Source organism: Cervus canadensis, chromosome 3 (assembly GCF_019320065.1).
Source record: "Cervus canadensis isolate Bull #8, Minnesota chromosome 3, ASM1932006v1, whole genome shotgun sequence".
NCBI lineage: Eukaryota > Metazoa > Chordata > Mammalia > Artiodactyla > Cervidae > Cervus > Cervus canadensis.
The window spans coordinates 59,978,744-60,001,511 of NC_057388.1; the positions used below are offsets into that span (position 1 = coordinate 59,978,744).

Sequence of the window (22,768 nt, forward strand, 5' to 3'; positions counted from 1 at the left end):
AAACAACAGAAAACTGGAGAGAGATACAATAACTTGAAAATAAAAATGTTGCTATTCATCTGAAGAAAAGGAGTTAGGATATATAAAGGTCTAGGACTCATTCCTTCTCCAAAGAAATGGAGAAGGAAATGGCAACCCACTCCAGTCCTCTTGCCTGGAAAATCCCATGGACGGAGGAGCCTGGTAGGCTACAGTTCATGGGGTCTCGAAGAGTCGGACACAACTGAGTGACTTAACTTTCACTCCACTTTCATGCATTGGAGAAGGAAATGGCAACCCACTCCAGTGTTCTTTCCTGGAGAATCCCAGGGACAGAGGAGCCTGATGGGCTGCTGTCTATGGGGTCGCACAGAGTCGGACACGACTGAAGCAACTTAGCAGCAGTAGCAGCAGGACTCATTCAGAACAAATAAGAATTTTTAAATTCTTTTGGCCATGACAAAATGTAGCTCATTAATCTAAAAGTTCAGCTTGACTAAGAGTAAACACTATCATTGCTCAATCCATCCCATAAGGTGGCCACCAGCAACTTTACCATCTGTTTTAAACACAATATTCTTACACAATCTCTCTCCAGGGCTTATACATAATTCTGTACTGTGACTTCATAATAATAAAAAATAGATTGGGATCACTGATTCAACAGATTAAAAAACTAGCTAAAAGCTAAAAGGATATTTAGGTTTTAGCTCTAACTCTGCCCAACTTGAGTCAACTTGGTAAAGTCTTCCTAAATGCCCTTATTTCTGAAATGAGAAGGTGAAGCAGGTGATCCTCAAAGGTCCTGAAGTCGAACAAACTCGTTTCTGCCAATCTAGCTCAGAAAATAAATACTCCCAAATAAAATTATTTTCCTAAAATAAAATGTTGTCACCCCTACAGAGCCTCTGGACCTGACCTTTTCAGGCAACTGAAGCCACCTAGAGGCCTCAGAAATCTCAGCTTCCACAAACTCATTTCAAGAGGGCAAACCTCTGTCCCTATTGAGTTAGTCTGTTTCCCATTCTACTCAGACCTACTGAAGTCTGGGAACACAATAAGTCCTAAGGAAACACTAGGAGACTAAATGGCAGAGGTTCTCAGATAATGTGGTAATCATCAACTCATTGAATCCAGAAGGGTTATATCCATTTCATCTTCACCCTTTGAGTGGTCCATTATAAAGGAAACCTAGCATGAGCCAATATAAGTATACCTTGCTATCCAAATTTATTTGGTCTTTGAACTGGATAGCTTATTAGAGAATCAGTTACATCCCACTGTTTTAGATGGCAAAAAGCAATAATTTAAACCCAGGAATTTATCTAAAAATTTATCTGAACCTATTAAGTTTCTGAGTTCAGACAGAGTTTGATAGTGGTATATACACATATTTTCTTCAGTGTCTCAAAAAGAAAAAATTCTTTACTGATGTTTTGAGGTGTTCAAAAGGAAAAGAGACAAGCCAGGATCTTTCTTTACTGAAACAGCTTACCGACGGTCTCCAGAATGTCTTCACGCTAAATTATAAAACTTAAGCAATTTACTTTTTCCTTATCAATGGCATTAGAGCCATTACATACAATTTGGATCAAATAACAAAAATTTAGAATAGCTGAATTCATTTAACATTGCATGTTTTATTCCATAGGAACACTAATACAAGCTCTAAAAACTTTAGAATAAATCAGTGAAATTTCTGTCTATGATGGGACAGGCAGTTTGACACAGGCCTATATATATACTTAATATATAAGCAATGTCATCACTCACTATCTTAAACACAAAGGAAAATTTTTAATATACATGTATATCATTTCTAAAGTTAAGCCCAACTTAAGTATAAAGCCCAATTTAAATAGAAAAATTTTTTTACATTAAAATCAAGATATTTTTTAAAATCTTTCTACTTAAAAAATATCTTCTTACACAATGTTTATTGTCCATGTGACATTGTGTAAAGTTTTGTGAGTGATAGAATTTTATGCTGGAAGATGTCATCAAGTAAATCAAGTATTGTGTACCCCATTACTTACACATTTAAAGTAGAGTTAACACTGCCAAATTAAGTCTCAGGATTATTACTGGTCCTTGAAATACATCAGAGAAACCAAGGAACCAGAATAATGTATTTTATGAGGACTCAAGGTCAAAGATGTTATATTACTAGGACACAATAATTTTGTGATTTTAGCAATGGAGCATGAAATTAAACAATAGAGCTAGCTCAGGAATCCGAAAGTAATTGTTTCATCATTCAGTAAACAGATCCTGGCCCTAACAATACATTCAAACACAATTCCAGATGGATTTTAAAAGTTAAATTTAAAAATATGAAACTACAAAAATATTTATCTGCCCTTGAGATGGAAAGAACTTTGCTGTGAGAAAGCAACAGAGGAAAACTACAAAGCAAAGGATCTCTAAATTAAACCACAAAAAAGTTTTAAACTTGTTATATGCTTTAAAAATACATCATAGTAAAAAGAACAAAAGACAGACAAACTGGGGAAAACCTTGGCAACCAACATAAAATATATGATTTAAGTTGAACTATATGAAGTTGTGAATATTCACTGTTTTTGACCTATAAAAAATGTTTCATATATTTCATCTAATATGTAAAGAACTCTTACAAATCAATGAAAATATGAGTATATCCCCAAAGAAAAAGATTGAAGGGAATGTACAATTCACTTGAATCAGCTACTTAAAGGTTGAGTGATCTATAGAATTAAAACTTTCATCTAATTTTTTTTCTGACAAGGCCAAGCTATAAAATTAACAATCTGAAAGTATTTGAAATACTCAAAAAAATAAAAAATGAACATTTTCTTTTACTAATACAATAAAAACAAATGAATAATAGTTTTAAAAACAAATGAAAAGAAAATGCATTGAATCAAATGGTTTCCTGTCCAGCTGCACTTAATGCAAAATAGAAATATTTGAAGTTCTCAAATCCTCAGTGTGGTTTTTATTGTAAGATATAGATATCAAAGAAATCTTAAAAACTTAAATACTACTATTGTACTCAATTTTTCCTCTGCCTCAATACAGAGCACATGATTTAAAGGCAATTCCCTTAAGCACAGCAGGCAGACTCAGTGTAGGCAGTCCTTCCTTAGCCCCAACAGGCCAGACTTGATCACTTAAACATATTTTGAGTCACTTTGTAATCATTTATTTAAGATATGCTTATTAAGCATCTGCTATACCAGAGTTACAAACAAAAATAAGATATGGTACTGACTCCATAAAAAAAAAAAAATTCTGGTCTAGTTGCAAAAGAAAACCTATTTTAAAAAATAGCAATTGTAACAGGACATATCAGAAGCTATATGAAGAGTGCAGTACAATGACCATACATGAAACAGCAGAGCAAGTCTTCACTGGGCAAAAGATGCAGAAGCTCGATCCTGACTTATAAGTAGATTCTCAGAGATTTAAAAAAAGAAAAGAAAAAAGTGAACAGACAAAAGGCAGAGGACTTGGTGAACACTTTCCATCCCATGACTTTAAAATACCCTTTTTGTGCCAGCTCCATTTATATCTCCAAACAGGCCTCTCACCCAAAGTTGAACTGTGTACATCCAGTGGCCTACTTGATATCTCCACTTGGAAGGTGACTAGACATCTAAAGCTGGACATGGCTACAACTGAGCTCCTGATTTTGGCTGCTTGCCTCCAACTTAAATATGTTATTCCTTAAACCTTTCATCTTTCCAAGAAAAGAAAATGTATTACACAAGCAGTGAAACTAAGAAGCTCAACGTGGTTAGATTGAAGGAAGTTCAGAGGGATGTAGAAATTACATGGGCTTCCTAAGTAGCTCAGTGATCATCTGTCTGCCAAACCAGGAGACATAGGTCCCATCCCTGGGTCGGGAAGATCCCCTGGAGAAGAGAATGGCCACTACTCCTGTATTCTTGCCTGAGAAATTCCACCGACAGAGAAGCCTGGCAGGCTACAGTCCATGGTGTCACAAAGACTCAGACACGACTTAGTGACTAAACATTAACAACAGAATTACATAGAGTAAAATCTTACAGACTTTTGTAAACTCTGTTAAAAACTGTGAATTTAATACTTAAGAAATAAGAAATCACAAAAGGTTTTAAAGGAGAAGAGGGAGAAGTAGCATGATCTGATTCATCTTTGCCAAAGATCTATTCTTATTGCTTGTGGAGAGACCACTCTGGGTGGGGTTAATACAGGAAGGACAGGCAAGGACAATGAGAATGAAGAAAAGGGAAAGATAACAACATATTTATAAGATATAATCACATTATCTCACTTAATCACCCCAATAACCTTATGAAGAAAGGTTTCATATGCCTTCACTGTACAAAAAAGAAGAAGAAGAAGAAGAATGAAACCCTGGAAAAACAGAAAATAATACATACTGGTTACCAGGAGATAACAAGCATAGCTGCAAAAAACTGCAGACTTTCTGGCCTCAGATATGAAATTTCCATTCCTATATAGCTGCCCTCAGAAGGCAACAAATGACACTTCATACAAAATGATTTTTTAGAGTGGATTATATATTCAGCAAATATTAAATGCTAAGAACTGTACTTTAAATGAAGTACAGAAGAGTTTTTTTTCAAACAAAATGCCTAAGTATTCAAGAGTCAAACATGGCAAATAGAAAAGTAAAAGAGACAAATTCTCCAAGGTCATGTGAATGATATTTGCTTTAATCTGCAAAGTTAAATAAAAAATGATTACAGTTAGTTCCTCACATTGAGATTGGTGCAAAAGTAACTGTGATTTCAGACTGTGAATTTTAAATCATTATAACTAGGCTCAAACATATCTTTATTAATCAAAATAAGAATCATTATCATCAACACATTTTTGCCAATGAGAAATGTTTGTTTATTCCTATAGCATACAAATCTATGCTTTGGCAAAAACAGAAATATAAACTAATGGAACAAGACAGAAAGCCCAGAAATAAACCCATGCACATATGGGTACCTTATTTTTGACAAAGGAGACAAGAATACGCAATGGGGCAAAGACAGCTTCTTCAATAAGTGGTGCTGGGAAAACTGGACAGCTACATGTAAAAGAATGAAATTAGAATTTGTAACCAAACACAAAGATAAACTCAAAATGGATTAAAGACCTAAATGTAAGACCAGAAACTATAAAGCTCTTAGAGGGAAGCATAGACAGAACAGCCTATGACATAAATCAAAGCAAGATCCTCTATGACCCACCTCCTAGAGTAATGGAAATAAAAACAAAAGTAAACAAGTGTGTCCGTCTAGTCAAGGCTATGGTTTTTCCAGTGGTCATGTATGGATGTGAGAGTTGGACTGTGAAGAAAGCTGAGAGGTGAAGAATTGATGCTTTTGAACTGCAGTGTTGGAGAAGACACTTGAGAGTCCCTTGGACTGCAAGGAGATGCAACCAGTCCATCCTAAAGGAAATCAGTCCTGGGTGTTCATTGGAAGGACTGACGCTGAGGCTGAAAATCCAACACTTTGGCCACCTCATGCGAACAGTTGACTCATTGGAAAAGACCCTGATGCTGGGAGGGATTGGGAGCAGGAGGAGAAGGAGACGACAGAGAATGAGATGGCTGGATGGCATCACCGACTCGATGGACATGAGTTTGAGTAAACTCCGGGAGTTGGTGATGGACAGGGAGGCTGGGCGTGCTGCGATTCATGGGTCGCAGAGTCGGACACGACTGAGCAACTGAACTGAACTGAACTGATACACAATGCAGCATCATTCCACTACTCTTCATGGCTTGGTCTGCAAAATATGTCCTGGAATGAAAGTGTTTCTTACATGGTTCTCATGATCAATGTGCATTTTGCTCTTGTTTCCTCCTCCACCCTTTCTTCAGATTACCATCATCTTTCTATTTAAAAGTAAAGTCCTATTTTAATATGACTGTTATTTGGGGTTTTTTTTTTATTTGGTAGGTTTGATTAGGTTTTGTTACTTTCTGGTGCTCCAATTACAGCTGTATAAATTTTAAATGATCTGCCCCATGACAATTTATTGCTTGTTTTTTAATGACATATAGTTGATTTACAATGTTGTGCCAATCCTTGATGTACACCAAAGTAATTCAGTTTTTCACATATATACATTATGTTTTAATATTCTTTTTCATTATGGCTTATCCCAGGAGATTGGATATCATTCCCTATGCTATACAGTAAGACCTTATTGCTTATCCATTCTAAATGTGGCAATTTATTTTTATAGCCTTCTTAATGTTAATTTGTAATTTATTACATTGTAACATAAATAATTGTAATATTAGAGCTTTTTGGATTTGGAGAAAAGGTGTGAAGAAAATCTAGCATGGAGAAAATGAGAGAAGAAGAGGGAGAAAAGTTTAGACTATGTATGAGAAAGAACAAGCAGCCTGGATACAACATTCAGTGGATTAAATAAAGAGAAAAGAAACTCTTGGGAATAAAACCATCTAAAGATCTTAAACTTTAATCTATGTAATTATGGAACCAGTGAAGGCTTTTTAGCTAGTGAGTGACATCAGCAAAAATATGGTTTTAAAAGATGTACTCTAAAAGATGTTTCAAATAATTCTTACCAAAATGACCCATAAAGCAATGTAATCCAAATGAAAATCCCAGAAAGTTTTTTTCTTTATATTTTGTAGAAACTGACAAGCTGATTTCCACATTTCTATGGAAATGCCAAAAAGATTAGAATGGCAAAACAATAATGAAAAAAGAACAGAGATAGAGGCTTTTCATAATTTGACTGTAAGACACACTATAAATCTAGAGTAATCAAGAAAATGCAGTATTGACATGAGGATAAATAGATCAATGGAACAAAAAGGAGACTCCAGAAACAAACCTACACTCTTACAGTCAACTAATTTTCAACAAAAATGCCAAAGGTATTTAATGGGGAAAGGAAAGTCTTTTTAATAAATGGTGTTTGAAGAACTGACTAGCCATATGGAAACAATAAAACTCACAGTATACACAGAAATTAATTTGAGATGGATCACTGAACCAAACATAAGAGTTAAACCTATAAGCACTATAAGCTTTTTAAAAAATACAGAACAATATTTTCATGACCTGGAATAGATAAAAGATTTCTTAGGATGTAGATAGTAAAAAATCATAAAAGAAAAATGATGCTAGATTTCATATTCAAAGCTTCTTATCAAAAGAACCCTTAAAAGCACATAAAGAGCTATTATAATAAATGAAAACACACACACACAACAAACTCAACTAGGAAAAACCTCCACAGTCACTTCACAGAGTAAAGTATAAAACTTGTCAACAAACTAAGAAAAATGCTCAATATTACTAGTCATTAGGGAAATGAAAATTAAAATCACTGTTAGAAGACTTCCCAAGAGCCGACTCATTGGAAAAGACCCTGATGCTGGGAAAGACTGAGGACGAGAAGGGGGCAACAGAGGATGAGATGGTTGGATGGCATCATCAAGTCAATGGACATGAGTTTGAGCAAACTCCAGGAGACAGTGTAGGACAGGGAAGCATGGCGTGCTGCATTCCATGGGGTCACAAAGATCAGACCCGACTGAGTGACTGAACAACAACAAATGCCATATAAACACTGATAATTGCTGAAGCTGGGCACTGGATACAAGGCAGTTCACAATACCATCCACTTAGTTTGTATATTTAAACATTTCCATAATAGAAAAGTTGGAGGGTTTAAAAAGAAGCAAATAAAATGCATACATAGATACACAAATATGTATACAATGATACCAGCAATACTAAATACTTGTAGTGATAATGAATGCAATCTACCTTGACCTGGGACCTGCCTCATACTTTAGTACCCATTACCACCCTTATTCAACTCTCTCTTCCATCCTGCCATGTCTCTTTACCAGCGTGGTAGATTACAAATATGGCCCAAATTTTCTCCTGCTATGTATCCATGGCTCTTGCAATGTGACTGTATAGCTTCTTTCATCAAGGATTGCAGTCTAACCCCCCACCTCTTCAATCTGGACTAGACCTGTCTCTTGCTTTGGCTAAGAGAATAATGAGAGTCTCTTGGATTGATGGGCTAGAAACCCAATTGTGTGTGTCCTTAAAAGAGACAAAAAATGAAAAGTGACAGAGAAACAAAGGAGGAGATCAGGAAAAGACAGATGTGGAGAGACATTGGAGTAATGTATCTACAAACCAGGGAACAGCAAGGGCTGCCAGACAGAAGCTGGGAGAGAAGCATGGAATACATTCTCCCTCAGGGCCTTTAAAAGGAAATATTCAGTCACACCTTGATTTGGACTTCTGTCCATGGAAACTGTTAAATAATACATTTATATTTTTTCTATTATATATTGTCACCTTGCTTATTTAACTTACATGCAGAGTACATCATGCAAAAATGTGAGGCTGGATGAATCATAAACTAGAATCAAGATTGGCAGGAGAAATATGAATAATCTCAGATATGAAGATGATACCATTTTAATGGCAAAAAGTGAAGAGGACCTAAACAGCCTGTTGGTAAAGGTCAAAGAGGAGAGTGAAAAAGCTGACTTAAAACTCAACATTCAAAAAACTAAGATCACGGCATCCAGTCCTATCACTTCATGGCAAATAGATGGGGAAAATGTGGAAACAATGTCAGATTTGATTTTCTTGTGCTCCAAAATCACTGCAGATGGCGACTGAAGCCACGAAATTTAAAAGACGCTTGCTCCATTGGTAGCTTGATAGGGACTGCATTGAATCTATAGATTGCTTTGGGTAGTATACTCATTTTCACTATATTGATTCTTATGATTCACGAACATGGTATATTTCTCCATCTATTTGTGTCATCTTTGATTTCTTTCACCAGTGTTTTATAGTTTTCTATATATATGTCTTTTGTTTCTTTAGGTAGATTTATTCCTAAGTATTTTATTCTTTTTGTTACAATGGTGATTGAAATAGTTTCCTTAATTTCTCTTTCTGTTTTCTCATTGTTAGTGCATAGGAACACAAGGGATTCCTGTGTGCTAATTTTATATCCTGCAACTTTACAATATTTATTGATTAGCTCTAGTAATTTTTCAGAGAACTAGAACAAATAATTGCACAATTTGTATGGAAATACAAAAAAAAAAAAAAAACCTCGAATAGCCAAAGCAATCTTGAGAAAGAAGAATGGAACTGAAGGAGTCAATTTCTATCTGACTTCAAACTATACTACAAAGTTACAGTCATCAAGACAGGAGAGTACTGGCACAAAGACAGAAATATAGATCAATGGAACAAAATTGAAAGCCCAGAGACAAATCCATGCACCTATGGACACCTTATCTTTGACAAAGGAGGCAAGAATACACAATGGAGAACAGACAATCTCTTTAACAAGTGGTGCTGGGAAAACTGGTCAACCACTTGTAAAAGAATTAAACCATACACTTTCTAACACCATACACAAAAATAAACTCAAAATGGATTAAAGATCTAAACATAAGACCAGAAACTATAAAACTCCTAGAGGAAAACATAGGCAAAACACTCTCTGACATAAATCACAGCAGGATCTTCTATGACCCACCTCTCAGACTAATGGAAAGAAAAGCAAAAATAAACAAATGGGACCTAATGAAACTTAAACGCTTTTGTACAATGAAGGAAACTATAAGAAGGGTGAAAAGACAGTCTTCCAAATGGGAGAAAATAATAGCAAATGAAGCAACTGACAAAGAATTAATCTCAAAAATATACAAGCAGCTCCTGCAGCTCAATTCCAGAAACATAAATAACCCAATCAAAAAATGGGCTAAAGAACTAAACAGATATTACTCCAAAGAAGACATACAGATGGCTAACAAGCACATGAAAAGATGCTCAACATCACTCATCAGAGAAATGCAAATCAAAACCACAACAAAGTACCATCTCACGCCAGTCAGAACAGCTGCTATCAAAAACCCTACAAACAATAAATGCTGGAGAGGGAGTGGAGAAAAGGGAACCCTCTTACACTGTTGGTGGGAATGCAAACTAGTACAGCCACTATGGAGAACAGTGTGGAGATTCCTTTAAAAACTGGAAACAGAACTGCCATATGACCCAGCATCCCACTGCTGGGCATAAACACCAAGGAAACCAAAACTGAAAGAGACATGTGTACCCCAATGTTCATTGCAGCACTATTCACAATAGCTAGGACATGGAAGCAACCTAGATGTCCATGGGCTTATGAATGGATAAGAAAGCTGTGGTACATATACACAATGGAATATTACTCAACTATTAAAAAGAATGTATTTGAATCAGTTCTAATGAGGTGAATGAAACTGGAGCCTATTATACAGAGTGAAGTAAGTCAGAAAGAAAAACACCAACACAGTATATTAACGCATATATATGGAATTTAGAAAGATGGTAACGATGACCCTACATGCGAGACAGCAAAAGAGACACAGATGTAAAGAACAGACTTTTGGACTCTTATGGGAAAAGGCGAGGGTGCGATGATTTGAGAGAATAGCATTGAAGCATGTATATTACCATATGTGAAATAGATCGCCAGTCCAGGTTTGATGCATGAGACAGGGTGCTCAGGGCCGGTGCACTGGGATACCCCTGAGGGATGGGATGGGAGGGAGGTGGAGGGGGGTTCAGGATGGGGAACACATGTACACCCATGGCTGATTCATGTCAATGTATGGCAAAAATCACTACAATGTTGTAAAGTAATTCAGTTCAGTTCAGTCACTCAGTCATGTCCAACTCTGCGACCCCATGAACCAAAGCACTCCAGGCCTCCCTGTCCGTCACCAACTCCTAGAGACTACCCAAAATCATGTCCATTGAGTCGGTGATGCAATCCAGCCATCTCATCCTCTGTCGTCCCCTTCTCATCCTCTGTCATCCCCTTCTCCTCCTTCCCTCAACCTTTGCCAGCATCAGGGTCTTTTCAAATAAGTCAGCTCTTCTCATCAGGTGGCCAAAGTATTAGAAATTCAGCTTCAACATCAGTCCTTGCAATGAACACCCAGGACTGATCTCCTTTAGGATGGACTGGTTGGATCTTCTTGTAGTCCAAGGGACTCTCAAGAGTCTTCTCCAATACCATAGTTCAAAAGCATCAATTATTTGGCACTCAGCTTTCTTTATAGTCCAACTCTCACATACACACATGACTACTGGAAAACCATAGCCTTGACAAGATGTATCTTTGTTGACAAAGTAATGTCCTGCTTTTCAATATGCTGTCTAGGTTGGTCATAACTTTCCTTCCAAGGAGTAAGCATCTTTTAATTTCATGGCTGCAATCACCATCTGCAGTGATTTTGGAGCCCAGAAAAATAAAAGTCAGCCACTGTCTCCACTGTTTCCCCATCTATTGGCCATGAAGTGATGGGACCGGATGCCATGATCTTAGTTTTCTGAATGTTGAGCTTTAAGCCAACTTGTTCACTCTCCTCTTTCACTTTCATCAAGAGGCTCTTTAGTTCTTCTTCACTTTCTGCCATAAGTTTGAGCAAATTTGGAGAGATGGTAAGGGACAGGGAAGCCTGGTGTGCTGTAGTTCATTGGGTCGCAGAGTCGGACACAGTACCAAGTTTGTTGTAATTTGTTACAGTATCCCCAGCTAAGCAATACCCAAGTACAGAGCAGAAAAATCATCCAGCTAAACTCAGCTCAAAACTGACAATGTTGTTGTTCAGTCAGTTAGTCGTGTTCAACTCTCTGGGACCCCATGCACTGCAACACACCAGGCTTCCCTGGTGCTTCACTATCTCCCAGAGTTTGTTCAAACCCATGTCCATTGATTCAGTGATGCCATCCAACCATCCCATCCTCTGTCATCCCCTTCTCCTCCTGCCTTCAATCTTTCCCAGCATCAGAGTCTTTCCCAAGGAGTCAGTTCTTCACAGCAGGTGGCCAAAGTACTGAAGCTTCTGCTTCAGTATCAATCCTTCCAATGAACACTTAGGATTGATTTCCTTTAGGATTGACTGGTTTGATCTCCTTTGACTGGAGACTCTCAAGAGTCTCCCTTTCCCCAGAAGCACAGAAAGCATCGATTCTGTGGCACTCAGCCTTCTTTATGATCCAACTCTCACATCCATATATGACTACTGGAAACATCAAAGCTTTGACTATACAGGTCTTTGTCAGGAAAGTGATGGCTCTACTTTTTAATATGCTGTCTAGGTTCATCATAGTTTTTCTTCCACGGAGCAAGTGTCTTTTAATTTTGTGGCTACAGTCACCATCTGCAGTGATTTTGGAGCCCAAGAAAATAAAGTCTGTCACTGTTTCCATTGTTTCCCCATCTATTTGCCATGAAGTGGTGGAATCAGATGCCATGATCTTTGTTTTTTGAATGTTGAGTTTTAAGCCAGCTTTTTCACTCTCCTCTTTCACTTTCATCAAGAGGCTCTCTAGTTCCTCTTCACTCTCTGCCATTAGGGTGGTGTCATCTGCATATCTGAAGTTACTGATATTTCTCATGGCAATCCTGATTCCAGCTTGCGCTTCAGCCAATCTAGCATTTCACATGAGGTACTTTTCATGTAAGGTAAATAAGCAGGGTGACAATATACAGTCTTGACATACTCCTTTCTGAATTTTGAAACAGCCTATTGTTTCATGTCCAATTCCAACTGTTGCTTCTTGACGTGGATTCAGGTTTCTCAGGAGGCAGTTAAAGTGGTCTGATATTCCCATGTCTTTAAGCTACTAAGTTGTGAGATGATTTGCTACACAGCAAAGCTAATTGACACAGTCAACCTTGGAAATACTCATTCCTCTTTTTAAAAGTATCTCTTCCAAAGCCAATCTTATCACCTTCATAAAAACTGACTACCTTATTATACCTGATAAATAATACTTCTATAACAGCACTACAAATGTTATAGCATTTCTTTAAATTTTTTCATGATTATCACCTTTGACCAGGTTGTTAACTCCCTAATGGCAAGGATTATAAGACATTGAATTTGTAACCCTCAATGCCAGACACAATGACTTCATCTATATGAAATTTTCAAAAAGAATCAAAATTCACCTATAGTACTAGTTATAAGCAAATACAAAAACACCACAACATTCCAATGTACCAATCAATAATTATAGACTCAGAAGTAAATCTAGAAGACCTCTATAATGTCCATAATACTTTAAATGGAACTCTTCGGATCAATATAAGACAAAATCAACTTTATCTACAGTTAACTAACATCGCTTCATTATTCCTTCTAATCATCAAATAATAAGGCAACACCAAAAGGACTGTGAAGATAGAGTATGCATGTGGTAGCTCTAACCTGGCACTGAGCCTTGAACATATGAATGCCAAGAAAACTAGTATGCAAATATATTCTTTCCCAAGGAAAAGAACGTTTTCTAAAGTAAAAGTTCAAGGCAATGAATCTTTCCATAAATAAAACTAGATGTTGGAGTCTTTCCCTGATGTATGAAAGAAGACATGATCTGGTGCCATAATTTTCTAATGTATTAAGCTCTTACTGGAATTAAGTCAGGCATTAAGGAAACCACCTGTGTATTTTTAGCTCTTATGTGTTGAGGAGTTACTTTTCCAAGTTTTAAAAATAATTAGGCCTTGTTTGTCCCTCTCGGTATGACCATCTCTCAGGCAAAGTTTCCTATCAATACATTTGACATACACAGTTCATACCGAGTACAAAATCTGAGAGCTAAGAGAATCAAGCATAGAATGCAAGTTTCCTCATTCACAGAGAGGTATTTTTTCTTTTTTTTTTTTTTTTGCCCATCTTTCCATGTTGACTTCCCAAGAATGGAACATTTTAAGGTGTAATTTGAGGTTTGTGTAAATGGTTTTCAGTTATTACTGCTATCCATAATTAGCCTCAATAATCGAGAGCTGGATTATTTAATAGAAGAGACATGGTAATTAGAATACCCAAGAAAGGACAAGTAAAATAGGGGAGCCAAGGCCAGAGTCCACAGACATCATAATAGAAATAACTCTGCAAAGAGAAGTTGTCACATTACACTGCAGAAATTACAAAGGTTGTAGTTGGGTAGAATGAACAAAATACCTTTTGCAGTAAAGAAATTTCTGAGCATCAAAAACTCAGACATGAGCCTGTTCTTTCAAAACTAACTCTTATTAGACTTACTAGAAAGTCAACACAAGACTGCTAAATCTGGTTAATTATGTTCACAAGACTAAATAGGTAAATTACTAACCAGAAAAAAAAAGACATGACTTCTAGAAGGGTCTATTTTGCACTGGGGAAGCAAAATATGTTTATAAGGATTTGACTCAACTCTAACTTCCTTCATTATTGAAAAATAAGTATGTATTTAGAACTTACTGTATCTACATATCATTCTAGATGTTATAGACAGATAGGAAGGTTACACTGGTCATTATACTCAAAGAATGTCAAGTACAGTGGCAATTACAGATATGCAAATCAAACAAGAATGTATGAGATGTATGAGGCATGCACTAATGAGTGATGCATGTAAATAAGGGGGCCAATAAAAACAAAGTGAAAGAACACCAAAATCAGACAGTGAACAGAGAGAGTGCTTTCTAAAAGAGAAAATACAAGCAGAAATTGGATAGGAAAAGAAACAGGGCATTCCAATAAAATTCTCCTTAAAGAGCACTCACACACACATGCATACATGCACACACGCACACATGCGCACATACTCTGCAGAGGGTACAGGACATTCAGGAAGTGTTTTAACTAAAGCCAGAACAAAATAGATATTCAACAAATATCTATTTCAGTATCAATGTATCAGTGATGGTTCTCAAAGTGAGAATACCAGTGAAGAAATGACACAGAAATCTCTTTCTCTAGGAGCTCACATGCCAGGAAAGAGAGGAAAAGCAATGAACAAAAGAAATGACTATATAATAAGTTCAAAGATGACAGGTGCTACAGAGAAAAAATAAGAAGGTAAAGTAAGACTCAAATTGGACCTAGGGAAAGGCATGATTTGCATAGGCTAGGGAGGGCATTCCAGAACAGTGGAATAGCCTAAGTTGTCACCTGTCTCTATCAGTCAGAAAGTGTATTTCTCCCAAGAGTATTCATATGGAAGAGTGGTTCATGATAAAAATTAAAGATGATAAAAATTCAATGACTTTGAAAGAAATGCAAGAAGGCAAAGTGGTTTTCTGAGGAGGCCTTACAAAGAGCTGAGAAAAGAAGAGAAGCAAAAGGCAAAGGAGAAAGGGAAAAATATACCCAACTGAATGCAGACTTCCAGAACAGCAAGGAGAGATAAGAAAGCCTTCTTAAGTGAACAATGCAAACAAACAGAGGAAAAGAATAGAATAGGAAAGACTGGAGATGTCTTCAAGAAAATTGGAGAAACCAAGGGAACATTTCATGCAAAGATGGGCACCATAAAGGAAAGAAACAGCAAGGAACTAATGAAAGCAGAAGAGATTAAGAAGAGGTGGCAAGAATGCACAGAACTATACAAAAGGGTCTTAATGACCCAGCTAACCATGATGATGTGATCACTCACCTAGAGCCAGACATCCTGGAGTGTGAAGTCAAGTGGACCTTAGGAAGCATTACTATGAAAAAAGATAGCAGAGATGACAGAATTCCAGCTGAGCTATTTCAAATTCTAAAATATGATGCTGTGAAAGTGCTGCACTCAATATGCCAGCAAAGTTGGAAAACTCAGCAGTGGCCACAGGAATAGAAAAGGTCAGTTTTCATTCTAATCCCAAAGAAAGGCAATGCCAAAGAATGTTCAAACTATGTACAACTGTACTCATTTCACACACTAGCAAGGTAATGCTCAAAATCCTTCAAGCTAAGCCTCAGCAGTATGTGAACTAAGAAATTCCAGATGTACAAGCTGGATTTAGAAAAGGCAAAGGAACCAGATATCAAACTGCCAACATTTGCTGGATCACGGAGGAAGCCAAGGGGATTCCAGGAAAACATCTATTTCTGCTTCATTGACTATGCTAAAGCCTTTGTGTGGATCACAACAAACTCTGAAAAATTCTTAAAGAGATAAGAATACCAGACTACCTTTCCTGCCTTCTGAGAAACCTGTATGCAGATCAAGAATCAACAGTTAGAACTGAACATGAAACAATGGACTGGCTCAAAATGAGGAAGGAGTATGTCAAGGCTGTATATTGTCACTCTGCTTATTTAACATATGCAGCGTACATCATACAAAATGACAGGCCAGATGAATCACAAGCTGGAATCAAGATTGCCAGGAGAAATATCAATAACCTCAGATATGCAGATGATACCATTCTAATGGCAGAAAATGAAGAGGAACTAAAGAGCCCATTGATGAAGGTGAAAGAGGAGAGTGAAAAAGCTGACTTAAAACTCAACATTCAAAACACTAAGATCAGGCATATGGTCCTGTCACTTCATGGCAAACAGAGGAAGAAAAAATGGAAACAGTGGACGATTTCATTTTCTTGAGCTGCAAAATTAGTACAGACAGTGACTAAAGCCATGAAATTAAAACACTTGCTCCTTGGAAGAAAAGCTATGACAAACCTAGACAGAGTATTAAAACCAAGATACATCAGGTTGCCAACAAAGTAGACAAAGCTATAATTTTTCCAGTAGTCATAATGTGAGAGGATGAACCATAAAGAAGGTTGAATGCCAAAGAATTGATGCTTTCAAAATGTGGTGCTGGAGAAGACCTTTGAGAGTCCTGTGGACAGCAAGGAGAACAGACCAGTCAATCCTAAAGGAAATCAACCTTGAATATTCATTGAAGAACTGATGCTGAAGCTGAGGCTCTAACACTTTGGCCACCTGATGGGAAGAGCCGACTCATTGGAAAAGACCCTGATGCTGGCAAATATTGAGGACAGGAAGAGAAAGTGGCAACAGAGGATGAGATAGTTGGATGGCATCACAGACTCAATGAACGTGAGTTTGAGCAAACTCTGGGAGGTAATGAAGGACAAGGAAGCTTGGTGTGCTACAGTGCATGGGGTTGCAGAGTCAGACACAACGTAGTGACTGAACAACAACAAACACTACTCACATTTCTCTTCTTCCCACTCTCTGTTAACTCTGAATTTGTTCTATTAGCTATTACCTCTGTGCTGACAATCGCCAATCTCACTCCTAGCCTGTATTCTCAAATACATGTGGCCAGATCACTTCTGAGTATCTTCACTTCAACTATATTAACTTGAACATGTATGGGTCTTTTCAGTTTAAAAAGAACTTTTGCACACATTTATTTCCACCTACGAACATCAACACCTTAAATTCAATACACTGATAACTAAACTTTTCTTTCTCATAAACCTGGTCCCTTTCCAACCTCTCCATCTCTTTCAATATCACTACAATCAGACCTTTAGTGAACAACAAAATCTTATGATTAGACACCTTAGCAGAAGCATCCAGTTAAAGCAAAGAATTCTGAAAACTCACTGATGTGTATTTTCTAACCTACTTTACTCCTGCCTGAAAGTTTAGACTAATCTTGACAAATCAACTTATAAATTTCCTTTCACAATTCCCTTTAGGCAATTTAACCTTAATTCTGGCCTCACTTTCTCCTCTAGGGAGAATGGAGGATTCTGTGATGAGCTGCAGCCTCCAACTCCAGTCCTTCCTGACTTGATTCCATGTTTCCCCACGGATGCTACATGGGGTCCTTGTGGTCTCTGTGAAGCATACAGTTAGCTAGTTGCCTAAGATGCTGAGAACACCCAACCAACAACATTCTGTCACTTTATCTTTTACCAGTCAGAAGATGACATTCATTCACTTGTACATCCTCAGTTCCCACCCCGCTAGACATATTATGTACTCCAATGAACACATGTACTTCATTACCACCTGGCTTCTGACTTTTCTTTTCCTTTAGTGATTGAGGCCGTTCTGCAGATCTGTTAACAATATCTAGCAATTGGTTTGTTTTACAACTTCATTTTGGTAGAGTATAAACTGATGTTATTGCAACAAAATGTAATTTGAATAGTATCAAATGTTTCATTACAGCACAAATCTGTCTCCTTTTTATAGGCCTACAGAACTAACTTATTTGCAATGATACTTAACTATAAACAAATTATCTAAGCCTATTAGAACTTAGTCCAACCTAGTAACATCTTTAACTTATCAAAGTAAAATACTCTTCAATGACTATCAGGCCTTAGAATCAAGGAATCACTAGTAACAAATATAGCAAAACTGGAATATGTAAGGCAAAGAATATACTTCTAAACTGATAGCCAAATTTTAAGCACATTTAGTGCTAGTACAAAATTTTTAAAAAATTCTAGATGGCCCATGATAAGCCATCAATTGTAACAGATCACACAAGTCATATGCCCTCTAAGTGGGAAATGAGAATGGCCTTCTTTATGGTTACTAATTCTTCTGCCACTATGATTATGATTACACATTATAAATTCCACTAGGGTTCAAATGACTTCAGAGTTTTGCCATCACTTTAAAATCCAATAAATACAGACTTCAAGAAGAAAAATCCTAATTTTGTTATTGCCTGTACACAGCTAAGTGATACTTTAAAAGTAAATATAGGTTACAAGTTAAAAGTTGAAAAACGTACTATTTTGCAGTCACCATTGAATTGCTTATCATTCTTTGCTCTGTCAATTGCTTTATATTCTTCCTCTTTGTAATTACATGGTTTATGGACATGTCTTAAATTTAGTAGCTTTGGAAGAAGTCTTCTTACAGATACTGCATTTTAACAATGCCCCTATAAATATCATTATTTCATTCAACTACCCAAAGAATTTGCTATTTCAATTACTTGCCAAAATATTTTGGCAAAATATTTTATTCTGTGCTATTTCTATTATATAACATGCTGGAATCATGGGAATACTGAACTTAAAGGGGTATTTCAATGCTTAAAATATGAAATAAATTATTCTGCTATCTAAAATAACCTGTGAAAATAACTCCTACACACATGTTAATAATTTGCAAAAGCTATCTCTTATTGGATTCTAGGTAATAACAACATATGTTTTTCATACATCTACTCTTACAAAACAAATTTTTCACAACATAACCTTTGAAGAAATCAGAATGCTTCAGATACTTCCCATTTTACAATAGCAATCCAGTAACTCAAATATCTGCTTCACAGGACTTAGTACACAAACTTTTTAAGATTACTATCCAAAAAAAAAAAAGGATTTCATCATTTTCACTCCAATACAGCTTAATGATTATAAAAAGACTCTTACATTTTAGATCATAAAATTTCTTGTTCTCCTTTTTATACATTTTATTGTCCTGAGTAACAAGATCGACAACGGGAGATTTTGCTGATGCTAGTATTATATGAATTTGGTGTATGGAAAGAAAAATGCTTCAGTAGCATGATGGCCTTCACTTTAGACTGACAATTCATTGAATAAAATAATTTTTCTTTTACAATAAAAACTTTCTACTATTTTCAAAACCCTTCACTTTGTATAATACTTCTGAATTTACGTAAGTCTATTCTTTCCTTCTCTTCTTCTACATTCCTGCCATTAGATAAGGGAAAGAGCGAACCTTGTTAGATTCTCTTTGACCTTTTCTGACTTCCTGCACTACCATCATTCTTCTGTTAAGAAGCAAGATTAACACACACACACACACACACACACAAATGGTTCCTTGGGTGAGATAATGGATGTGTTAATTAGCCTGTAGTAAACATTTCACAATGTAAACATGCATCAAACCATTACATTGTACATTTTAAATACATATAATTTTATTTTTCAATTATACCTCAATAAAGCTGAAAAAAGAAGGAATGTTAAGAAGAAATATGTAAATGTACTTAAAAGAGGAACCTGTTAACTTATCTACATCAGCCCTCATTAGCTATTGGGTTTGTACTTATTTATTTAAAAATAACAGTTAATTAACACTCCAACCTTTTGGGTTCTCTTGAAATAAGTGCTTTGGAAAGAAGCAAGTTGTGAATAAATCAATAACCCTAAGCAAATCATAGTAAAATTTCTGAAAATCAAAGTGAAAAAAATCCATGGCTGATTCATGTCAATGAATGGCAAAAACCACTATAATATTATAATTAGCCTCCAACTAATAAAAATAAATGAAAAAAAAGTGAAAAAAATCTTAAAAACAACTAAAAAGGGACAGATTACCTTCAAAGAAGTAATAGAACAACATACCTAATGTCTCAATAGCAACTATAGAAGTCAGATGACTAATGGACTGATATTTTTAAATATTAGAAAGAAAATAACTGCTAACCTAGAATTCTATACCCAGCAAAAATACCCTTCAAAATAAACATAAAGAAGTAATTTCATTTCAAACAAAACAAGACAAAAAACTTCCCAGCTGACCCATATTAAAAGAAATAGTAAAGGAAGTTTTTTAGGCAGAAGGAAAATGATTTCAGATAAATGGTAAAAGATTTAGGGGAAAAAAGACGACCTGTAAAAAAGGTAAAACATACATATGTGTGTGTACACTAAGTCATTTCAGTCATGTTCAACTCTTTGTGACCCATTCACCTACCCTCAACAGCACTGGCTGGCTTTGGCAACTCCAGTAGACTAAGCATCCTAGGCCAATTTCAGATGTAAAGGATTCTTGGGAATCAGACAATTTTTAAAAATATGTGACCCCATGGACTATAAGCCAGCCAGGCTCCTCTGTCCATGGGTTTCTCCAGGCATGAGGACTGGAGGGGGTTGCCATATCCTCCTCCAAAGGATCTTCCCAACCCAGGGATCAAACCCACATCTCCTGTAGCTCCTGCATTGGCAGGCAGGTTTACTTACCACTAGCACCAACTACGAAGCCCCAAAACTAATACAAACACACACACTTATATATATACACACAAATATATGCAAGTAAATGTTCAAAATTTATTACTATTTCATGAACCTTATTGTATCTACCTAGAACAGCTGTTGTTCAGTTGTTAAGTCGTGTCTGACTCTTTGCAACCCCACCAGGTTCCTCTTGTCCATGGGGACATAAAGAGTTGCAACACCTAGACTAGTATTGATATTTCTATTCATATTTTAAAGAAGAAGAAAACAGCTGAGACATATTCAAAGTCAATTTGTTTAAAATCCGAAAGGTAACCTTGGCAATTTCAAGGAAAGAATCTTGGTCTAGGTTCCCCATACCAAAGCATGCTGTTTCAGAAATCTATAATTAAGAAGGCAAAATAATACATTAAAATTGAGAATAAGCAGGTCTAATGATTAGAGCTAAGTAGAAAATTTTGGCCTCACTAATGCTTTGACATTGAGAAACTATTTTCTTGGTAGTGCATCTGTGAACTGGATATTTCCTCTTTGTGCTGGAAGGTTTTCATCTGTTTCCAGTCTCCTGTAAGCCAGAAGAAGCTAATTACTGCATCAAAGGGTCTCTTTTCCTGTGGCTTCCAGTTGAGTTTGGCCAATGAGGATCACTGGCAAGAAAGTGGAAAGAGGAGGAAAATGTGATCAAGATATTTATTTCCTCAGTTCTGTCCCTGCTAGGTCACCAAAGTTGGTTGTGTCCCTCAACCTAAGACCACAGGAGCTGTCAGATGATCTTCTCCTACAGCTAAAGCCACACCCTTCAAGATCCAGTAACCAATTCCTTGGGGCTTCCCTTGTGGCTCAGCTGGTAAAGAATCCACCTGCAATTCAGGAGACCTGGGTTTGATCCCTGGGTTCTCTTGTTCCTTCATATATAGGGATGATAATAGTTCCCACTGTTGCTACCCTCACTATCCCTTCACCATCCCTTGTTATTATCTCTTACTCTTGTTTGTAACTCCTCTCTCAAATGCCCCATTTGATTGTGCATTTATTTGCTTCTGGGATTCCCTCATAGCTCAGCTGGTAAAGAATCTGCCTGCAATGCAGGAGACCCTGGTTCAATTCCTGGGTCAGGAAGATCTGCTGGAGAAGAGATAGGCTACCCACTCCAGTATTCTTGGGCTTCCCTGGTGGCTCAGCTGTTAAAGAATCTGCCAGCAATGTGGGAGACCTGGGTTCTATCTCTGGGTTGGGAAGATCCCCTGGAGAACAGAAAGGCTACCCACTCCAGTATTCTGGCCTGGAGAATTCCATGGACTATAGTCCAGGGTGTCGCAAAGAGTCAGACATGACCGAGTGACTTTCACTTCACTTTATTTGCTTCCAAGATCTTGATCTATATAACTGCAGGTCAATATATAACATGGAAAGTAGTCAAAATAGAACAAATACTAAGAGCTCAGACACTCGACAGTCAGAAACAATGGAAATTGGATGCCTGCTCCAAAACTGTGTGGTTTTGGATAGTACGCTAACATCTCTAATCCTCTCTTATCTCATCCGTGAAATTAAAAAGTAATCCTAGTACTTGCTTCAAATATAGTTGCTTGGTGTGAATTATTTAATGTGAAGAGCTTAACCCAAGTGCCTGGTACAAAGTAAGGGCTGCAGTTCAGTTCAGTTCCGTTGTTCAGTCGTGTCCGACTCTTTGCGACCCCATGAACTGCAGCACACCAGGCCTCCCTGTCCATCACCAACTCCTGCAGTCTACCCAAACCCATGTCCATTGAGTCAGTGATGCCATCCAACCATCTCATCCTCTGTTGTCCCCTTCTCTTCCTGCCCCCAATCTTTCCCAGCATCAGGGTCTTTTCAAATGAGTCAATTCTTCGCATCAGGTGGCCAAAGTACTGGAGTTTCAGCTTCAACATCAGTCTCTCCAATGAACACCTAGGACTGATCTCCTTTAGGATGGACTGGTTGGATCTCCTCACAGCCCAAGGGACTCTCAAGAGTCTTCTCCAACACCACAGTTAGAGCATCA

The 22,768-nt window shown here is 37.0% G+C and overlaps 1 protein-coding gene across 4 annotated transcripts in view; it reads right to left on the reverse strand.

Moving 5' to 3' along the window:
* Positions 1-22,768, reverse strand: part of BBS9 (Bardet-Biedl syndrome 9) — a 461,674-nt gene that overhangs the window by 268,324 nt on the left and 170,582 nt on the right. The gene's annotated exons all lie outside the window — the stretch shown is intronic.